A 23,954-nucleotide genomic window follows, 5' to 3' on the forward strand; every position below is an offset into this window, starting at 1 on the left:
CTATTGACTCCATGCATAGCCAAGTAAATGCCTATCCCTTCAAAGGTGAGGACACTTCAGATGAAGTAGGCAACAAATAAAACATATTATATAAAATAGTCACTGAACAGAGAATATTAACACAGTTTATGATGGCAAAGTATTTATCAGTTGCTGATTCTATAGAATTAGTAATTTCAATAATATTATCTGGGTAGACCTTAGTGGGTGGAGACACACTGCAAAATGTCCATTTTCTTTTCAGTTTTATGAACCAGTCAATGTGGGCTAGTAAACAGAGAAGCAATAGAGGTAATCATCCTTCTCTGAGTAGCTCTATGAAGTAGATATCAAATATTGAAACCCACATTTTAGTTTATATTAGGCTGTATTAATTCTTTTAATTAAAAGGTTAGAAGGTTCCTGGGTTGCTATTGTTCAAGTTAATTTTAAGTGCCAAAATTATAATTTTATTTCAAATTGTAACTTTTTGTATCAAGGTCTACTTTAGGACCTTTTTAGAGCAATGAATGCTATGACCTTGTGAAATTCTGGCAAAATGACAGTTCGTATTGTTAAGGTGAAGCATTCCTATTCCCTATTTTGTGACTGAAGAAAATAATAAGTACCTTATTTTAATGGGATTTACATGCATAATAGCAATTTGATCACTAGTGTCAGTTTAGTCTATGCATAGTTGTCAATAAGTGCATTTCAGCAGATTTTAAACTTAATTTAGAACTTTCTTCTCATACAGAGGTGTAAGAGCCAATAAGCACATTTTATATATTTTTATTAAATAAATTAATTTGGTAAATTATGTATGTCCATTCCAGTAAAATTTTGGGCCTCTGCTTCAGCTTATTTTTTGTTTTGTTGTTGTTGTTGTTGTTGTTGTTTTTTGATACAGAGCCTTAAGTTGTTGTCCTGGGTAGAGTGCTGTGGCTTCACAGCTCACAGCAACTTCCAACTCCTGGGCTCAAGCGATTCTCCTGCCTCCACCTCCTAAGTAGCTGGGACTACAGGTGTCCGCCACAACACTCAGCTATTTTTTTGGTTGCAGCCATCATTATTGTTTGGCGGGCTTGGGCTGGATTTGAACCTGCCAGCTCAGGTGTATGTGGCTGGCACCTTAGCCACTTGAGCCACAGGTGCTGAGCTTTCAGCTTATGTTTTGTCATCACGTATCAAAGTGTTTGCTTTCATTTGGGGGGTAGTTGTAGTTCTTTTTTTATTCTGTCCTTTATTTTTTCCCTCACATTTTTAGGATTCATCTTCTCCCTCTACCCCTAAATGTTTCTAAGTTTCTTCTCTGGAAATTCTCAAATCAGTGTATTCAGGGTCTGGAAACTTCCCATGGCACTTTTGTTTTAGAGATCCTGGGCAAACTGAGGTCTAAATGAACTCTTTGGTATGTTACAAAGTCACGGAGTTCATCAATCCCAGGCACTTTCCTATTCTTTACACTTGTTCAATAGGGTGATGGTTTTCTCTGGCCTTTTAAGAGGGTGAGATTAGGTGGAAGATAAGTGGTTATAGAGGATTCAGGACAATTTTGTATAAGATCTATGGCAGAAGGAGTCTCTGATGTTTTCCCCATAAGAGGGAAAACAGGATCAGGATCGCTGTTGTAACAGATACATAGGCAGCAGCAGCAGCAGCATTTAAAATCCTGGCAAACCAATTGATTTTCAGTGTGAAGCTTAACTTTCAACATGGTGACTACTGTTTCTCATTTATTAACAGCCCTCTAGGACCATACGTTACGCAGATGTAGGTCTTTCTACATAGACTAGCATTCTATAGACTGTGAGTTGATGACTGATTAATGTACAAGTTCAATCAACGCTTATTGTTAGATTAAACCACATGATTTAATTTGTCATACACATAAGCCTGGGATGAGACATGAAGCTGGGCCACTTTAAGTACCCTGATTTCATACTGGTGCTTTTAAAGGCCAAGTACTAAAATTTTCAAAGATAACATTCATAATTACAACAGAACCCTGGTAGGACTACCATGTGTATCACAAAGTAGCACAGCTCAAAGCATTGGAAATTCAGCTGGCAATAGCTCAAGTCTGGTTTTGGCCAACAGAGAACAGAGCCTTCAATCACAAAGATATAATGACCCACAGGTGGTGGTGATCATTACCTAAGCTATAATGCCTACAGAAAAAGTGCTTTGTGGTCAACCCCCACAAAAATGGACTTGAATGTGGAGACTGATAGTAACACAGCTATATGTATAAAAAAGGCATGAAAAGTTGATTACTTGGATAATGGGACTTTGTCCACCATCAAAGCCAATATAGATTTGTGCACTTCATTTTTTTTAAATACCCAAAGAATAGATGTAAAAAGTTATATATTATTTTTCCTATGTGAATGTAATCCACACATTTAAGTGCTTGTGCAAATTTCCAAATGGCTCATAGGGTTATTTCTATATGTAAGCAACTTTACATATAACATTTCTCCCTGTAATGTATGTTTTTGTTTGGAAATATAGTAATGTCTGCTTTATTATTTACCCAATTTTTGGACAGTTGACTGTGCTGTTATAGTATTAAGTACATATGGGAAATGTTTTAATGCAAAGTTCATCATCATTGAATCATAATAATTCATAATTTCAACAAAGTTCATGTCACAAGTAAAAAATAACAATGTATTGTAGATAAAATCTTCTGTAAACTATTTTAAAATATAAAGATAAAAAACTGGAAAGAGTGAAAACCATCTATAAATGCATGTGTTTGTTTCAGGAAAATATTTTCTATCAATAATTCATAAAAAAAACATTGCCCTAAAACAAGTCCCTTGTTCCTAATTGTCCACATAGTGCCATAACAATTAATCCAGAAATACAACATATAAGTTAAAGAAGAAGGATGCATGTGTGTTAAACAAACATAATGGCTACTGAAAAAAAAAAAATAGCCTTTGACAAAATGGTTGCTGGCTATAATAGAATGCTTAATTAACAAACTCAGGCATGAAAAAATTAAAAAATTATACAACATCTAAGATGGAGATAGGAAAAAACACTCTCATCTCAATTAATTGAGCATTCTTTCATGAAAATAAGAAAGCCCAAATATTCTATTATTTCTCCCACTCAGAATAAGAGAATTCTTCCATGTACCTCGAACTAGTTTTTTCACTTAATATATGTTTTTCAGGGATTTTCACTCTTTTTTTTTTCTCAGATAAGTTGTGGCTAATATTATATGAAATGTATGTTTCCTGGTGGAATAAAGAGTGAACTAAAATTTGTATTTTTATTTTTTATTTATTTTTTTTTATTGTTGGGGATTCATTGAGGGTACAATAAGCCAGGTTACACTGATTACAATTGTTAGGTAAAGTCCCTCTTGCAATCATGTCTTGCACCCATAAAGTGTGACACACACCAAGGCCCCACCCCCCTCCCTCTGTCCCTCTTTCTGCTTCCCCCCCATAACCTTCATTGTCATTAATTGTCCTCATATCAAAATTGAATACATAGGATTCATGCTTCTCCATTCTTGTGATGCTTTACTAAGAATAATGTGTTCCACTTCCATCCAGGTTAATACGAAGGATGTAAAGTCTCCATTTTATTTTTTTTTAATGTCAGCCATTAAAAAAATAATTTAAAAAATTGTATTTTTATATATTTTTCATAAAATATTTTGGTAATAATAAGGATAAGGTAGCAATAAGGTAATGTAACTATATAAATACCTATAAGTGAAATATCTGAAACTGACAGAGATTTATTGTAGGTAGAATTAAGAAAAATACAGAAAGTAGAAAGCCAAATTTATTGAAATTTTTAGACAGTGTCATTTTGGAGCAATGGAGATACGTTCCAACTTACAAATATGTAGAATAAGCTAAGTAATTGCTCACAATCTCACAATAGCCTTTTTAATAATAGAGGAGTAAATTAATATACTCATTTGTGCCTCAATCTTTATTGTGTCATTGGGGTTAAGTCTCTCAAATAATAAGATAAAACACAGTTGGAATTCTTGTACTGATGTGGTTGAACACATTTATTTACAACTGTGTCTTTGTTATTGGCACATATTACAAAAATTTTTTTAATAGGGTAAAACTATATCATTTTGAGAGAATTTGTAGATTTTTAATAAGTTTCATATTTGAATACTGTTTAACCATGCTACACATATCTATTTTATAAGCACAAAACCATCTAAGTATTAATTTATATTTTGGCTATTTTTAATAACTCCATTAAACTTCAAATCTAATACTTATTTTCAAAAATAGTAGATTATCAGTTATCTTTGTTTTCCACTTATAAGCCATGGTCATAATGGAAAATTAATGACTTATTTTCCATTAAACACTATAACCACACATTTAATGTAACTTGAATTCATAAGTTATTTTTATTATTCAAATTAACCAATGTATTGTCACTCTCTATGTAGCTTAACATATTCCTTAATTTGGTAATTTGGGTACTATTTTAATTTTCACACATTTAAACACAGATAAAATTATTTAAAATACATTAATTTAAGAGGTTAAGGTTACTCTCTACACTGACATACTGAGTCTGGCCACGTCACATGATCGCCCCACCAACCTTGCAGTCTACTGTCCTAATGATCACTATTACCTGCCAGCTGGACCTTCCTAAGTGTCTCTTTGCTGCTCTCTTCATTTTCATTCCTACCACAGAGTAGCTGGAAAGATTCTCTAACAATATAAATCATCTCATGTTCCTCTTTCCTTAAAACACTCCAGGAGCTATCCACTACAATTTAATAAAGAATGACAAACTCTGACAGGATTCGATGTGTCCTCGTTGAGCAATTTATTTATCCTGCCCATGTCCTATATGGCTTAAGGTGAGCAAGTTTTATGTTTTGATGTATCCCCAAGAAATCTAAAACATTCTGGAAGAAAGTAAATGCTCAATATATATTTGTCTAGTGAAGTAATCGAACAGTTTGCCATTTTCTTTCCTCAATGTAATTGTATTCATGCACCCTTGCTTTTATAGGCTGCTATACAAAAGTTTTATTTAAAGTAAATGACAGCTGTTGATCATAAGTTAGGGGAAGAAAACAAGTATCCATTGTGATGATAAGAAAATTTATCCTGTGATATCTCTTAGGGAAAAGAATATTCTGGATAGTATCAGTCCCCTGGGGCTAAAGAATAAGTGGGATGTGTTGAATGTTACAAATATACTTTTACGTGTTTATGTACTTGAAGCAATTGTTTTGTAAGTACTGTACACCAAATTAGCTGAAGCTGAGCTTTATTCAAAAATCTAAATTTAAGTCTAAAAGAAAGACATTGAACAGTGAAAGCAAGGGATTTGCTCTTACTGTAATAGGGACATGAATAAAATTTAATTTATTAAGTGTGAATGCGTAAGCAAGAGTTCTCTGATTTTTTTAGCCTGATGTAAAAGATTTGTCTGTCACTCTTTGATGCAGTCCCACAGAAACATTTCCTTTTGCGTGTGGCTTATCCTTTCCCTGGGGCAATTAAAAGACCAGCTTCTGCCTAAAAGTTGTGTTTTATTTGTAATGAGTGCTAACAAATTACGCTAGGAAAAATTTGTCTGAGGATTTTTTTAGATGTCTGGTTTTTATAATACAGTCTTTACTAACTTGTCTTACTAAAAATCATTGTCAAGAAAGATGCGTAAAAGCTGATATAATTTCCCTGAGATGATAATAATGACTGCTAAACTAAGGATATGTAGAGTAACTATGTCACAGGGACAAAATCTGATGAAACAAAATCATTCCTATAATAAAGTAATAAAATTTTGGACAGATGGTGCCTTGCCAGAGAAATCACCATAGTTTTCCATAAATGTTAAGGTTACTGTCATAGTAAAGAAACACCAAATAAAAGTAGATAAAGCTTGTCCTTCATATGTTGCAGTTGTGTTTTTTGTATATTAATATTAAAATGGTCAATTCAACATAATTTTACTTACGGTGGATTTTACAAGAGACATAAAATGTTTGTTTGCTTTGAGTTTACCTAATTTATTTAAGTTTATCTTTAATATTTAAGATATTAAAGATATTTAAATATTAAATATCTTTAATATTTCCGAAAAGGTTAATAGCTTCTAATTATTCATTAAATAGAAGTGGAATAGACTTCATATTGACATGCATATTATGCTGAAAGATTCATACACAAACATTCTAAAATATTAAAAACATTTGATATATATGGTTATTGTGTAAAAATCAGTGAATTAATATAATCTATCCTAAGTTTATCACAAATATTTTTGTGATGAAAATTATATGAATGGAATAAAAAATTTATGAACCACATTTGGAAAGGAATTGCTAAAGCCATTCCTAAGTAAAAATGCCATTAAAGATCTCCTGCAAACTATCTTTCAAAGTATGGATTCATTCTTAAAAATGTAGTGGCTGAACAAATGCAATTTTCATTAATTTTTACATTTTGTTGATTTTTTTCACTTTTTGAAAACTGAATTTCTATTTATGTGCTACTACAATTTTTGGTATTAATTTACAAACTCTTAAGGGTATACTTTTAGGTTTAAATAGTATTCATTATTTTTATTCACAGTTTTTGTGGTTTCACAGTGCTAGCCACTGCAATGATTGGATTATATGGAATCCTTGTTCATTAAAAAAAAAATGACACAAGGGATAATTCCTTTTTACTATTACTGTTTAATGAAGGAGGAAATTTAGAAGGGTTATGTGACTTGTCCAAAGTCTGATGCCATTTCAAAGAGAAGCTGGAATCTAAATCAGGCCAGTCTAATGCTGCCTATCATAATCTTACCAATGTGAATCATGCCCATATAGGCATTATATGTCTATTTTTTGATGACTAAAATCATGATCATATATAATCATGCAATATATTATTAAACCATTTTATATTTAATTATCCACAGCACTTACTAGCTGTCTCTTAGACCAAGTTTATGGGGTTTTTTTTGTTTGTTTGTTTTGGATTTATTTTTTATTTCAGTAGATTTGGGACGTACAAGTGTTTTTTGTTACATGGATCAATTAAACAATTCTGAAGTCAGGTCTTTCAAAAGTGCCCAGCACCAGAATAGCGTATATGGTACCCAGTAGTTAGATTCCAATACTCGACACCCATTACACAGCCTTATGACCTTATACATCCTTCATTTAATTCCCACTTATAAATGAGGACATGTGGATTTTGTTTTTCTATTCCTGAGATACTTATAATAATAGTCTCCAGTTCCATCCAAGTTGCTGCAGGCGACATTATTTCATTCCCTTTTCTTCCTGAGCACATAACTCCATGCTATATATCGCATTTTGTTTGTTCACGTACCAGTTAATGGGCATTTATGTTGATTTCATGTCTTTACAATTGTGAATTATGCAGTGATAAACATTTGGGTGCATTTTTTTTTTATAAGATTACTTCATTTCCCCTAGGTACATATTTTGTAGTTGGATTTATGGATTAAATGGTAGGTCCACTTTTCATTTTTGAAGGAAACTTTGTACTGTTTTCCATAGAGGTTATACTAATTTACATTCCCACCAAAAGTATATAAATGTTTCATTTTCAATGCAACCATACAACATCTACTGGCTTTTTAGCTTTATAGTAAATGACACTGTGACATGAGTAATGAAGTATCTCATTGTGATATTATTTACATTTCCTGAAGACTATGAATGTGGAGATTTTTTTTCATTTATTTATTGGCCATTTGTAGGTCTTCTTCAGAAAAAATCTGTATATCTCTTTTTTCCCATTTTATAGGGTTATTTCTTTTTTAACTGTGATTTGTTTGAATTATTTTTGGATGTTAGTCCTTTGCCAGATATCTTATGTATAGTTCACAAATATTTTCTTACATGATGTAAGTTTTCTGTTTATTGTTTCCTTGGATGTCCAGAAATTTTTTCATTTAATTACATTTATTTATTTATTATTGTTGTGTAAATGACACTGTGACATGAGTAATGAAGTATCTCATTGTGATATTATTTACATTTCCTGAAGACTATGAATGTGGAGATTTTTTTTCATTTATTTATTGGCCATTTGTAGGTCTTCTTCAGAAAAAATCTGTATATCTCTTTTTTCCCATTTTATAGGGTTATTTCTTTTTTTAACTGTGATTTGTTTGAATTATTTTTGGATGTTAGTCCTTTGCCAGATATCTTATGTATAGTTCACAAATATTTTCTTACATGATGTAAGTTTTCTGTTTATTGTTTCCTTGGATGTCCAGAAATTTTTTCATTTAATTACATTTATTTATTTATTATTGTTGTTGCCATATTTTACTTGTTGTTGAGTTTTAATCATAAATTCTTTGCCTAAGCCAACATGCAGAATGGTTTTACTTTCTTCTTTCTTTTAGGGTTTCAAGTCTTACCTTTAAGTCTTAGTCCATCTTGAGTACATTTTTGTATATGACAAGAAATAAGGAACCACTTCATTCTTTAGCATGTGGCTATCTAGTTTTCCTGGCACCATTTATTAAATAGGGAAGTCCTTTCCCAGTGAAGGTGTGGTCTATTTTGCTGAATATCAGTTAATTGCTGGCTGTGTGGCTTTATTTTAGATTCTCTCTGTTGTTCCATTGTTCTTTGTGTCTACTTTCATCCAATACCAAGCACTTTGGTTACTAGAGCCTGGTAGTATAATTTGCAGTCAGGTACTGTGATTCTTCCAGATTTGTTCTTTTTGCATAAGGTTGCTTTGTCCATTTCAGCCCTTTTTTGAATTTATAAGAATTTAAGCATTGTTTTGTCTAATTCCTTGAAAAATGATGTTGGTATTTTGATGGGCATTGTATTGAATCTGTAAATCACTTTTGGCAATATTGTCATGTTAACAATGCTGATTCTTAATGAGCATGGAATGTTTCTCTATGTTTGTGTTATCTAGGATCTTCTTTTCATCAGTGGACTACAACTTTTCTTATAGAGATCCTTCATCTTCTTGGTAAATTATACTCCTAGGTATTTTATTTTCTTTACATATATTGTAAATGTTATTGAGTTCTTTGATTCCTTTAACCATTTATAGTATACAAAAAATGTTACTAATTTGTTTACATTAATTTTGTAACTAGAGACTTTAAAGAATAAATTTATATGTCCAGGAGTCTTTTGGTGAAGTCTTTAGTGTTTTCTACATATAAAATCAGTCAGCTTACGGAGCTAATTTTGACCTCCTCTTTCCTGATTTGGTTGCCCTTTATTTCTTCCTTTTGTCTGATTGCTCTGTCTAGCTCTGTCTTCCAGTCCTGTGCTGAATAGAAGTGGTGGCAGTTGGCATCCATAAGGACATTTGCACTACACTGTTTATTGCAGCTCAATTTACAATTGAGAAATTGTGGAAACAACCTAAATGCCCACCAATCCAGGAATGGATTACCAAGCTGTGGTATATGTATACCAAGGAATACTATTCGGCCACTAAAAAAGATGGTGACTTTACATCTTTTGTATTAAGCTAGATAGAGGTGAAACACATTGTTCCCAGTAAAGCATCACAAGATTGGAGACGCAAGAATGCAATATACTCAATTCTGATATAAAGACAATTGATACTAGTACATGGTGGGGAGTGGGGGGATGGGGAACAGAGAGATAAAGGGAGAGAGTGGGGTGAGGGGTCATGGTGTGGGACACACCCCTTGGGTGTGGGACACAATTATAAGAGGGACTTTTCCTAAGAAAGCAAGCAAGCAAACAAACAAACAATAACAGTGGATTCTACTAGGTCTGTGAAAAGAAAAACATATATTCATCACTTTCAATCCTCTCTGGGAGGCTGATGTTTTGCAGGGTGTTTCTAGTCCTCCATCTTAGTCTTTCCTCCTCCTACATCCAATTTTGAATTCAGATAAACAATACAATTAGAAGATATGTATATATATGCGTGTGTGTGTGAGTATATATATATATGAAGATTTTTTTAAAGATAGACAACAAGAAGCAAATTACAAAGATACAAACGTAATCATACTATTTATTCCACCTAAGTGAAATTAAATAAACCAATTAAATTGATCTGTGGTAATTAGGTTTATATACAGCAAGAAACAGGGTAAAGAATTGTAGTGGAAAACACATGAACTTTAGTGTCAAGTACCAGTGTGATTTAATCTATGTTACCATAGTTCTAATATTTTCTTTAGTAAATTAAATGTCAGCTGCTTCATTTATAACTTTTCACTGAAAAAATTAGACTTCTTTTATACAAAATTTGATTTTCATTTTTAATTTTTTAAATGTTTTTATAGTGGCGTGTTTCAAAGTAACTTTCTCTTGGCTATTTATCCTGCTTAGAATTTATAATGATTTTTATATTTGTAGCTTGATGTCTTACATCAACAACTTCATAAAACTTTCATGCAATAAGTCTTCAAATATTGATGCTAATTTATTTCTTCTCTCCTTTTTTGCTGGTGCTCCAGTTAGCAGTGTGTTTGACATTTTGATTCTACCTTTTATGACTCAATAGTCTATCGATTGTGGACATTCCTTTCTTTATATTTTTCAATATATTAACCACACATTTTTTCTACCTGTATATGTGCTTTTAAACTTTCTATTAAGTCTTAATCTTATTTATTGAGTTTTTCAATTCTTTACACAATCATTTTTTTAATTTACTTTTCTACCAAAATTTACCTTCTCTAAAATATTCCAACTGCAAAATCTAATGAAATTAGGACTTCACTTTCTTCATACAAAACAATATATCAGCAGACTCTCACAGTAGCACTTACATCTATTTCCAATTTTTATTCTCAATGCAATGATTTTTAAAAAAATAGGTTTCATAGCTATACTAATTAAATACTACTCAATAATAAACTACCACAAATTTCGTGACTTAAAACAAGAGCAATTATTATTTCCAATTAATATGGTAGGTTTGTCAGATTCCTAGAGCAAACTCAGTTTATGTCTGTTAGCCTCAATATTATGGCTGCTAGGAGATAATGTTTTGGTTGTGGGCTGAGTGCTCTAAGGACGGCCTCAGTTGGACAATTCATCTCTGACCCATTTGGGCTTTCAACCTTTAACAGGCTAGCCCAGGCTTCTTGTCATGGCTGTTTCAACTGAGATTAGAATGTATGAAAACTCTTGAGGGCTATGCTTGGAACTAAAATTCTGTAATTTCTCAGAAGTTTGTTAGAGACAGATAAGCCAAAAGCTACCCTAGGATCTAAGATTGAAGAAATATTTCAACTCCTAAGAAGAGGATTTTAAGTCATATTGCAAATGACAGAACAGAGAAAATAAGAGAATTGTAATCTTTTTCCCAGTCAACACAATATATTAGTTTGTAGATGAAATTTCTGAATAAATTTTAAATGGCACAGTGATCTGAAAATACATAACCATGTCTGAAAGAAAGTATTAATTGAAGGAGACTGAGCAAGAATAGTTTAATAATATCTAAAACTATAATCTTAATAAAGGTTTTTTCAACTAGCCTATTAGCACATTAAGTTAACCCCAGTTCACAGGTTTTAAAAACCATAATGCTTAATATAATTAAGACCAAAGTAAAAGATGCATAAAAATCCTCATAATTTCTGTAAATAAAAAGCTTATCCAAATTAGATGATGACATTATAGGAAACTAAACAATCTCTATAACTGCACTAAAATGTAAACATCATCATAATTACTAGAGAATTAACATGTCATTTTCCTTTAAATTTTCACAAATGTTAATATTCAACTTTTGATTGGTATACTTTTTGCATTTGTGCATACACAGATGGTAATCAAATATCTTCAAGATATGGGAATGTATATTTTCAAACTCCCTAGTACGTAATTAAAGGATACTGCGTTGGTGAATTAATTTGACATAGTTCATTTTACAAGACCAATGACCTCAATTATGGAGCAACGAATGATGGCAAACACTCCTAATCCAAGGACCTGATATTATGTCTTTATTTCTGAACAAATCCAATATTTAGTTAATAACTTCAGCACCAAAGTAATCTTAATTACAAAGTTCCCTATCATTTTTCTTATTTCTTCATGAAGCAAATCGCTGTTCTTCTTAAAAATATTTCTTTCAGTATATTAAAACAAACTAAAAATATATTCCTAATTTTCTCATGAGAAAAAAAAATCATTCCTTTCTCCACCAACACTTATTATAAAAGCACCTTAATATGGCAGCTTTAGTAATATTTAAATCATTTATGCTAAAATGATATGTTTTAATTCCTTGAAGTTAAAAGAATTAAATTTTGCTTATTAATGTATTCTTATGTCCCACCAAAATGTAGTGACTCAAAAATATTTGTTTAATAAAGAATTATGTAAATCTTAATTAGAAGTAAATATTAAACCATCAGCAAATTTAATGTATCGATGAATTGGTATTTCATTGACAAGGACCTTTTTATTTATTTTTTATTTATTTTTATTAAATCACAACTGTGTACATTTATGGGGTACAGTGTGCTGATTTGATGATATACAATGTGGAATGATTACATCTAACTGATTACCATAACCATCACCTCACTTCCTTATTTATTGTGGTAAGTACATCTGTACTCTTAATAGACCTTTTAAAATCTTTCATAGAGAAGAGCACAAAAGGGAGAGAATCAGTTGAGGGAAAATTTTATAGTAGAAATTTCTTTTTCTCCTTTTGGATTCAGTTTTCCCACATTCTTACTAATCTTTCTCTTTTCTTGCAGATTATTTTCTCCTTTGCCTTCATTCATACTTCCCTTTCTCAATACACAGGTATCCAGAGTACACGTGCACAATAGTCTAATCAGTGCATTTCTTGAGATCAGATATTCTCAAATAGGTGTCCTCGTTGTCTGGTGGCACTAGGTCTTAGAGATACAAATTCCATTGCTCTGATTTCCAAATCTATAGAAACTAGTTTATAGGTTACAGAAGTGTTGTTACCTAAGCTTAAATACCTGGAGAGTTAGATAACTTTGGAGATAAAAGAAAAAGGCAGAATAACAGAAAACAGAACTTGACGACTTACTTCATAAATGTGACACCTCAAATACCTATGTGCTTCTCTCAGTATTGCTGTTTAGAGAATTCCTTTAGCAAATGAGGAAAAGAAGACCAAGTAAAGAAAAGTCTTGCTTTGTCAGAAGTAAAAACTATTATTAACAAATAATTGGATCTGCTAACGTCCAGGTATAAGTGTCCAACTTTTGGTTCATGGGCCTCATGCTGATTTTGTGAGAAATTTTTTGCTGTACTATGCTGTCTGATATCAGAAAAATTATCTACAAATGTTTGATTTATTTTTTGCTAATCAGTGGTATTAGTGTTTGTGTATTTCTTGCGTGGCCCAAGACAACTTTTCTTCCACTGTATAGCAGAGGAAACAAAAGATTGGGCACCCCTCTCACAGAGTAAGCAAAGAAATATGAATTGTGCTTTATGATTTTTTAAATAATGATTGACTTGGTTTTTCATTTTGTGGATGCAAACTTTTAAATAAAAGGCTGCTAGAAATTAACTGAGATATATGCCAAGCATGATCTTGATTGAGGTAAGAATACTTTTTTCCTTCTTAGTAGTGTTTTCAATACTTTCTTCTGTTCTCTTATTTGGGTGTGAATTTTCCTATCACTGAGAAGTTTGGAATCAGATAAAATTGGGAGGGCACATGAATTAAGCTCTCGAAGTCAGTGTCAGAATACCCCCATGAGTTATTACAGGTTTGGCAATTTGCTAATTAGACTCAATGAACTCAGCATGTAGTCATTCTCACAGCAGTGATTAAATGCAGCAAAAGATTATAGCGAAAAATTAGCAAAAGGAAAAGTTGTATGGGACAAACTCCCAAAGAAACTAGGCATCAGCCTCCAAAAGTCCTCAACTGGTGGGGTCACACACCCTTGTTTTCTCCAACAATGAATGGAGACAGTACATAGGAAATATTGTCTATCAGAATTTCATGAGCTCTTTTCACTTGTGTGTTCTAATTAGCTCATTAGAGACTGAGTGCTCAGAGTTTTTACTGAGGCTGGTTACGTAGGCACTCTCAGCTTTGTATATTCCAAGACTTCCAACTCACAGAGGATAAATATTCAGCAAAAACCATATTGCTTTTTACAAAAAGAATAGGTATAATGAACCTCTCTTACACTTTTTGTGAATGGTAGGATGACTCCTGAAAGGCAAGTTTTCAGATTGCAGCGAACAGACAACCATACAAGCCGTCTTTGGAACGTATCCGTCTCAGATCTGCTATGTTAACTCTTTTTTTGTCCAATCTCCATTTGAAAAATTGGAATAAACGTTCATGTTAGACTACAGTGTATTATGAATTATATATAACGAATTATATGAATTATTAGGAATTATATGAATTATATATATAAACGTGTCATGTGGCAGGGCTATTTATCAGATGCTATGTTTTCTTATTTTTGGAAATGATTTGTTTTTATTATTAGTGTAAACCACTTCCCTGTAGATTTCGATCAAGAAGAACTTTTTTTTTTTAATGGACCTTTAATTTTATCGTCTCACTTAATCTTTTTATTTATTTATTTATTTATTTTTTTATTAAATCATAGCTGTGTACATTAGTATGATCATGGGGCACCATACACTTGGTTCATGGAATTACGTCTCACTTAATCTTTGCAACTAATTTATGAATTAGTGTTTTCTACTTGTCAGCTCAGGTAGCCAGAACAAAATATTATACTCTGGGTGGCTTAAATAATAGGTATTGTTTTTCTCAGTTTGGGGATCTGAAATTCTGCAATCAGAAAACAGGGTTTCTGACTTGTAGACAACCACCTCCTTACTGTGTGCTCCCATGACCCCCTGTTGTGTATGCAAAGGAAGAGAGAGAAGGCAATCTCACTGGTGTCTTCCTTTTTATTGTTTTTACTTTAAAAATATTAAGTGGGATGCAAATGTTTTTGTTACATGGCTTGAGTCAGGGCTATAGATGTGCCCATAAACCGAACAGCGTTCATTATTCCCATTAGAAGATTGTTTTTGTCCCTCTCCTCTTCCCCCCTCCTCCCGGCTTGATTTCCAATGACTTTTGCTTCAAGGTCACTAATCCTCATTAAAAACACCCATTCTCACAACCTCATCTAATCTTAATTACCTCTCAAAGACATCATATATTAAACTGAAGGTTAAAGCTTCAACCTATGAATTTGAGGGGGTTACATAAAGTTAGTCCATAGTTTCATTTTTCTCATTCTACAGATGAATAAGCTGATTAACAAACTTGTTAATTAACTTATTTAGTGCTATACAGGCGATACTTCTTTCTAAATCCTTCACATCTTCCTGTTATGCCATTACACTTTTAATAAGTATATTATAATTAAACATATTAAAAAAGTTAAAAGTAGAAATGAAGAACAATAGAGACTGGAATGTAAAGACACTGTTTAAGTAAAATTAATAGAATTGGCTATTGGTGGAATGTGAGTTTCAAAGCAAAAGGAAGCTTTTCTAAAGTTTAATTTCAGATGTTGAGTTTGGAAATCTAATGAAAGTCTTACAAATTAGCAGTTATATGAAATCTAAGGCAGTTACTTAACCTCTCTCTGTCATTCTCATCACCTGCTAAATTGAGACAATAATGAGACTTTCATCATCTTTGAAGTCCCAGTTACTTTCTAATTGTTCTGGAGTTCCATGTGTGTTTAGTGAAGAGTGTAGACTTCTGGTTTATTTATGTTGAAATCCCCTCTGCAGCTCCGAAGTCATTTCCTTTTCTGCTTATCCCATTCTTCTAAATCATTTATTTGCTGCATCTACTTTTTAGCTTCAAAAATTATATTAAAGGGCCAGGCTCAGTGACTCATGCCTGTAATCCTAGCACTCTGGGAGGCTGCAGCAGGTGGATTGTCCTGAGCTCACAGGTTCCAGACCAGCCCGAGTAAGAGTAAGACCCCATCTCTAAAAATAGCCAGGCATTGTGGCAGGTGGCTGTAATCCCAGCTACCCAGGAGGCTGAGGCAAGAAAAATCGCTTGAGCCCAAGAGTTTGAGGTTGCTGTGAGCTATGATGCCATGGCCCTCTACTGAGGGTGACAAAGTGAAACTCTGTCTCAAAAACAAAAAAAGTTATATTAAAATATTCTACTAATATCTCCTTTACTAATATTTTTATCTTTGCAGGCTTTTAATGTATTCATTTAAAAATTCTGAGGTTTTACCAATAAAAGTTGGTGAATATACTTTTTTCTAGTAAAGTCTTCAATATTAATAGCAAAGTGAAAGTACAATTGTAAAAATGTTATATTTGACATTGAAGTGATTTTATACCATGTGTCATATGCATTACCTAACATGATACGAAGAAGTGAGGTTGAGATAATTGACATGTGATTTTGTCATGGAAAAAAACAGAATTTGAAACAAAATGTGATGGATGGTGATGATTAGGTGACACCCATCTGAGATCAGAGTAGAAAATAATACGTTAAGTAATAAACGAGAGAAATCATGAAGCCCACCCAAGGAGGTAGGGGCATTCGAGTGTGATTTATAAAGTTGTGAGAATGGAAAACAAGTTTGGAAATACGCTTACAATTTTTATATCCCTCTCATGTATTTACTATATACATATTTACCTTATTGAGAAATAAATTAAACAAAATGCATAACATCTGTTAATTTCAACTCATTTAATTTCCATGCTCATGATACAGCCCTCAAATGATTAAGCTGAAAAACCATCATTTTATTTATTCACAATGCCCATTGTTCATGATTACTTAGTGTGAATTTTTTCTTATTCTTAGCATTTTGAAAAAAAAAATGGCTGCAATTATTAACCTCCCTATATCTAAGCCTCTTTTTGTGTGACTTTGCAGAACCCCCCTAAAATGGAGTCTATTTTTCTGCCCTTCCATGAGGGCTGGCCTGGCAATATGCTCTGTTTAGCAGTGTGGCAGAAGTGATGGTGTGTGTGTCCGTTTGAGCCTATCTTTTAAGTACTCTGTGAATTTCTGCTCTTTTTCTTTTTCTTATTCCTGAAGATAGTCATATGAACAAACACATAGGAGCATGCTAGAGCATAAGAGAATATTTGGAGTAGAGCTGAGTCAACAGTGTTTCGTTCCTATCAAGTCTGCAGATATACAAAATAAAGCCTAACTGTGATTAGCAAAGCCAATCTGCAGCTGATCCTCTTGCTGACCTCTAAAAATTTAACAAAATTCTTTTAGACTAGCCATCGCTCGGCTCCTACAAACTTGTGAACTGAACAAAGGCAGCTATTTTAAGCCACAATGTGTCTTGAATAGCATATTACAGAGCGATGATTATTTTATTGCCAAATAGACAGTAAATGCTATTATTCAAAATAACACTGTTATTCACTTTTATGGCTTACACACCAGTGTTCCTATTGCCTAAGACAGTTATTGGAATATGTATATGCACAAAAGTATTTCTAAATAAATGAATAATTACAAGGTACCTAAAAACATAAATAGGAATTAAATTGCTTAAAAATATAAATTAAACAAAGAGGTGATCTTCATTATTAATTCTAGTTATTAATAAAAAGTATTAATTTTATTGTTAGTCTATTTTCTTTTTTAAATATTGCCATTATAATTTAGCAGTTAAATTTCTCTTATTTAATTTATTTTATTAAATTTGGTTTTTTGATTTATATAGATGACAAAGACGAGACGACTTGGTCAAATTTCAGGCAATTAATCAAGCTCAGATTTGGCAAACATCATTACTAAGTCTCTTCCTATTCTACAGAACCATTCAAATAACTTACTACTCAGAAATTGACAGAATAGTTTCAGGTATTTCTTGAATTTTTAACATGTAGCATTTTTTTTCATCCATTTAGGGAGCTGGAGACAGGAAAATCATAGATTTCTGACACATGAGAAATGCTATCATTTTAAAATTGGCATTGCTTGTGTATTTATCATTTGAGTTTAATCACAATACAGTCAGCCATATTTACATAGAATTTACATTGTATTAGGCATTTTAGGAAGTAATTTAGATATAATTTCAAGTATATGAGAGGGTGTGCATTCATTATATGCAAGTATTATATCATTTTATATAAAGAACTTGATTACCTCTTTATTATCCTTCGGGTATCTGGAACCAAACAGCCTTGGATACTGAGGGATGACCAGAGGGTATAAATGGTAATTTTGCACTGATCAAAATATTCAATGACTGAGATAAATTCATCCAATCTCTGTATGTCTGTTTACACATGTGAGTACGTGAGAGAGAGGAGAAAAAAATGTGTTCCATGTATCACAAATTATTATGTGGAAACTGTTATTTTAAATCAGTATTGTAATTTAAACTCAGTGAAATAAATATAAATGTACTTCTGACTATTTTTTCATAAATATTAACATGGTCATTTGAAATCTAATTGAAGGAGAAATAAATAGCTAGTTATTCAGAAATTAGGTAAACATTTTATAGGGTTATTATTTAATTTGGTTCTTATATTTAATTTTTTTAAAAACTTTGAACAAAGAAAACTTTTCAAGGAAGATACAATATCATTTTGTTTAAAAATACTGACCTTCAAATAAAATTTTTCTTATCTATTGTCATAACTGTATAACTTTGCAACCTGTAAGAAAGCTTGATATCATAAAGAAAACAAGCTATCTTTTTCAAAGGAATTTTTTTATTTCTGTATGATATTTCCATTTATTTAAATAATAGGAAATAAGCCTATGAAAAATAAAACTACATTGACTTATTTTGAACATATTTTGCCGAACTATATACAAAATGTTATACAAAAATGTTAAGTAAAAATATAAAAATGACAAATTAATTACATAACAGAGCACCATTTTAACAAAATCATGCCAGAATTATATGTATTATAAATATACGTGTGAGGTATAATTATAGCTGCTAGTAAACAGTATCCACATAGATTTCAAAATTATTACAGCCTAGTTGTCTAATAAAACAGACAGCAATTATTTTCTCTGATGGTTTCAGGACAAAAAAATTCACATTATTTATATTCAAACTTAGATTATAAAATATGAAAAAGTTAAAAACTATAATAAGTGCTGATATTATTTTCCTACAAAAGGAAGAGAATATAAAAATAATAGACATTATTTTACTTACTTCTCTAATAATAATATTGTGCACATCTGAAGAATATTAGTCAGGAAAAGAAAACACTGAAAGCCAAATGGAAGACAAGGAAATGTGCAAATGCTATGATAAATTATTAAATGGAAATTTGGCTATGACTATTGACTTATTTACAACAGAGTAGCTATGTATCAATCATGAAATTATTTCAATGTGATATATGGCTGTCAGGATAGGCTGGCTATATTGTTATAATAAAAACATCAAATGATTGAAATATATTTCTTAGTTCCAAGGATTCTCAATTTTTCCAAGGTTATCCTATGCTTCTATCCTATGCTCCTTTGGTCTCTGGGCCATCTATTCATAAGCTTGTATTTACCTGGGTTGGATATAGAGAATTAAAATGTAGGAGCTATTACTTATGCTCATATTGGTTGTCATAAACTAGTCATTTTGCAATGGTCTAATGTAAAGAGACCAGGAAAGCTCAGTTATTCCACTTACCTGGAAAGGGAAAAGAACCTGATACATAATTAGCTGCAGTAACATTTAACATAGCATGTTATAGGAATTTTTCAACTGTACTTAGTTTGTTGGGAATAGCGTACTTAACTGCAAAATACAATTTTTATGTTGAATGTTGGCCTCAATTATAAATGAAATCATGCACAATAGTGTACGATTTATTCAAAGCGAACATCTTTTGAAATCTCCATGACTTCCAAGTAGAAACCTAAAGCTGAGTAAGAAAAATTTCTAAGAAAATTGTTTTTTTCAGCAGATTCCATATTGATTTATGGAGGCATTAATTTGCCATTTAGCTCTTAAAATTGACTATTAATAATCCTTGACACTCAAAAGATAAATGTCCTTTCTCACAATTAAAATTAAAACTAGGGCATTTTTAAAAATCACATTTAAAAGTTGTAGTTATGACAGAAAGCATTTTGAAAAATTCTCTCAAGAAAGTATGGTTGCAATAAAGTCAGGACAGCTCTTTAAAAATATTTTCTTTTCAAAAATAGTCAATCAAAAGCTTAATGCAAATGACAATGTTATTACAATCACCAACAAATTGCCAAATGTACTGATTTAATTAAATGATAAGAGGATCACTTAAAATTGCTTCTGAATAATCTATAATTTAGAAAATAAATAATATATTATTACTACATATTAATAAAAATCATGTTTATTTGTGATATTATATAATTATGCACTTGAGTTACATTTTTGGATGTATAATCTTAGCTGAACCTTTATTAATTTGTAATGTGAGTTCTGATGGCTTCATATTCATATCTAGGAAACTATATGTAGTATCACAGCCCACTGATGTGAATGAATAATGTATTAAAGATGGTTGTAAAATTAACCTTATTTTTGTATTATTGCGAAACATCAACTATTTGGGGAGAGAAGGAAACCTGCCTGTAAGTTGTTTTAAGTTCCTCAAACACTATGTTATTAACACTGGCAATTATCTTCCTTTTCTGTTACATTTTAGAAACTTCATAAAATATTTTCTAGTTTACTATGGACTTCATGAAGACTACTTAAGGACTACATTGGTAAATTTGGTGTTTTAAAGTTGTCTTCTTATAAATATGAATCAAAATCTTAGAAACTCTAGTTTAATTAAATTTTTAAAGACTAGTCACCCAAATTATATTCTACATGATTTTTATTGCTTATACAGAATGGTAAAATTAACAACAATAAGAAAAGATTGTAGCAATCAAAGGAGATGCATAAAATGAAGAAAATATGGTGAGTAAGATGAAGAAAAAATGAATTATTAATAAAATAGAAATCACCAGTCAGCAATGACATGAATTTTTTTGCTCGTTTTATAGGTTAAGAAAATATGTATAGAAATTTTAGTTAGACCTTAGAAATTATTTTGTTCACTGTATAAATATTTACATTTATTGAAATTTAAGTGTTAATACATTCCTTACTATCACTCACGCATTTCAAAAACATTCATCCAAACTAAAAACTTTGCTCATATTTTCTTCATAGGAAAGAAATGAAATCTTTTCTTAAATGACATAGCCCACTCTCTATATGAATACCCTACCAATCTGGCCACTTCGGGATCTTTCAATCAGAGGATCACCTCATCAACTGCTGTGTTAAATTTAGTAAAGTTTGTAGATGTTGGAGTAAATGGAGAAATACCTAAAGTAATGAATTATTAATGTAATGAAATTTTCTGACAGGTGGTAAAAGCCCCAGGGTTATAAAGATCAATGTACAGACATCCTTCAGATGTCAAAATCTCGTTCATACTAGAAACATAAAAATGCTCAAGGAAATGCATATGAAGGAAGAAAAACGTACTTTTTCTGCAAAAACTTTTTAAGAATATAGCTCTTATTTCAAAGACTAATATATAGGTAATATAATCTATATTTTCACACAGGCGTATAGTGTCATGGTTTCTATTTTATATTTTAAATGTTTCTATTTCTATTATATATTTTCTCCATTTGAAGATACCCAAGAATACAATGCAAATAAATTAAAAATTATAGTTGATGATAGAAAATGAAATAATAAATCTTAGAAAAATCATATATAAAGCTTTTTGTCCTATTTCAAATCATCTTTATCTCTTTAGGTTTAAAGAATGACAGAAAGTCTATATTGTTCCAGGATTCCCGAATCTGCACTTTCACCAGCCTAGAAGGGCTTTCTTCATTTAAATAATCTCATGTGCTTGAGATATTTGTAAAAAAAAATCCCAAATTATGAAGAACATTAGAAATATGGTGATATCCCTTGTTTCACAACCATAATGCTACTCTCAACTTCTCAGTATGGTTGATGTATCAGTAAAATTTGAAATTTTTCCTAATTTACACACACACAAATCCAAAACTCTCAATTGCAAAGCACTAAAAAATTATATTTAAAGAATTTAAGAAATAATTTCACTTCCTTAAGCTTTTTTAATATCTTTTTTTTTTTTTTTTTTTGGCCGGGGCTGGGCTTGAACCTGCCACCTCCGGCATATGGGACCGGCGCCCTACCCGTTGAGCCACAGGCGCCGCCCAGCTTTTTTAATATCTTAAATATCTTATTTAGACCTTTCCATGAGTCAATTTGTAAAACTTACTGTCCAGTAAGCTTAGCCCAAATAGTAAAGTTATTTAAGACATAGTTAATGTTACCTTCTTTATTTATTTCATTCTTTTCATGGTTTACTTGCTCAGAGACAATTCTCTAGTAACAAACTATAGAAATAATCCCTGAAAGTACAGTCTTTACTGTTATCGTCTTTAATCCTGACCACCTGTCAGGCAGAGTATTGTTTCCTCATTATTTGATTGACTGATAATCAGTTCTGATCATTTCATAAGTGAGAATACTGAGGAACAAAGTTTATAAAATTGCCTTTGTCATATAGCTACTTTTTGGACATCTAGGCTTTAAGTTCTGTTAGGAATGATATCATTCATTTCTGACTAATAGTCTTTATTTGGACTGTTAAATAACCATCACAATTTTCAAAAGAATTTGCCCTATTTTCTTTTCTCTCCGTATTGCTCTTACCTTCCCTCTTTTCCTTTCTTTCTGCAATACTTTATTATCATATAGGTAAATCTGGGTTTGAGTTTAGCACTACAATGTTTTCCTAATGACATGAAATACATGGGAACGTTTAGAATAAAGGGTCAACATCCTTCCGAGTTCTGCTCACATCATTTAGATGCAGTTGTGTAAGAAAAACCTCTGATGCTTATCAATAATTATGCCTTTCTGAGTTAGGAAAAATAATATAATCTAATGTATTTTTCATATGTATTAATTTTATAAATTCAATACCAAGAACAAACAAATAAAATATCTGTACCTTGACTATTCTTAAATATCCTTTCCTCTCCTTTTAGGCTACTCTCCCAGAAATACATCCATCTTTTAAAGTTATCTTCACAAATAATTATTCACATAATTGGAAACAAGAACCTTAGTCTGTTGCCTTATTTTCTGCTGAGAAGTCAGTCTTAAAAAAAGGTAATGGTGGCATTCTAACCAGGGCAGCAATACTTTTTGCTTTTTCCCCAGTAAGGAGTAGTCAGTATTTCAGAGCAGCCAGTGTGATTTCAGATGCTCTGATAAAGGTTTCACTATTTTCAGACTCTGGCCTGATCAAGTCAATATATCAAGTTTTGTCAAACTGCTGAGATATTTAGAAACTCAGCAATCGGGTTCCCTAAGTAATCCTTTACAATAGCAGCAAGACTCCTAGGACATTTTCTTTTTTGAATAGGTTTAGGTGAAACATCTGATTTAGCTTGACCCCTTGTCTGCCTGTACTAGCTAAGACAGATTCCTAATTTAAAAATACCTGGGGAGTAAAATCGGTAGCATCTGGAAGAGAAGGCTTTGTAGCATCTGGAGTGATGAGAGCTTTTGATCCCCATTTCCCTGTAGGTCCCTGACTTTGCAATTACATTTGAAGGACTTCTCTATTGAATAATAGTTACAGTCAAGGTGATATAATCACAGGCAGGGGGACTGAAGGGAGAAACAAAAAACATTGAAATGGAGACTTTACTTTTCCTTGTTTCAATACAATAAAAGAAATGCTGCCCCCAGCTTAAATACTTTTATTCATTTTTTGTCAGAGTGACTCGATTCCTGTTAAGCACTTCTCGTATAATCTTTCTCTGATGTATTTAAAAAAAATTTAACACCTGCAATATGAAAAACACATACTTAACTAACATACGCCATTGAAATAATTAGTAACTTCATCAAGCCAGGAGGCTGGCCTTTTTTTTAATTTTTTTTTTCAATTTCCACATTATTTTTATTTTAAAATCAGTGGCACAGTTCCCTTAAATCTGTGGCAT

General features: G+C 31.7%; 1 pseudogene; it reads right to left on the reverse strand.

Annotated features, from left to right (window-relative positions):
* Positions 1-22,266: 22,266 nt before the first annotated feature.
* LOC128567162 (uncharacterized) lies at positions 22,267-22,362 on the reverse strand (annotated as a pseudogene).
* Between the last annotated feature and the right edge of the window lie 1,592 nt (positions 22,363-23,954).

Source organism: Nycticebus coucang, chromosome 15, assembly GCF_027406575.1.
Source record: "Nycticebus coucang isolate mNycCou1 chromosome 15, mNycCou1.pri, whole genome shotgun sequence".
Classification (NCBI taxonomy): domain Eukaryota; kingdom Metazoa; phylum Chordata; class Mammalia; order Primates; family Lorisidae; genus Nycticebus; species Nycticebus coucang.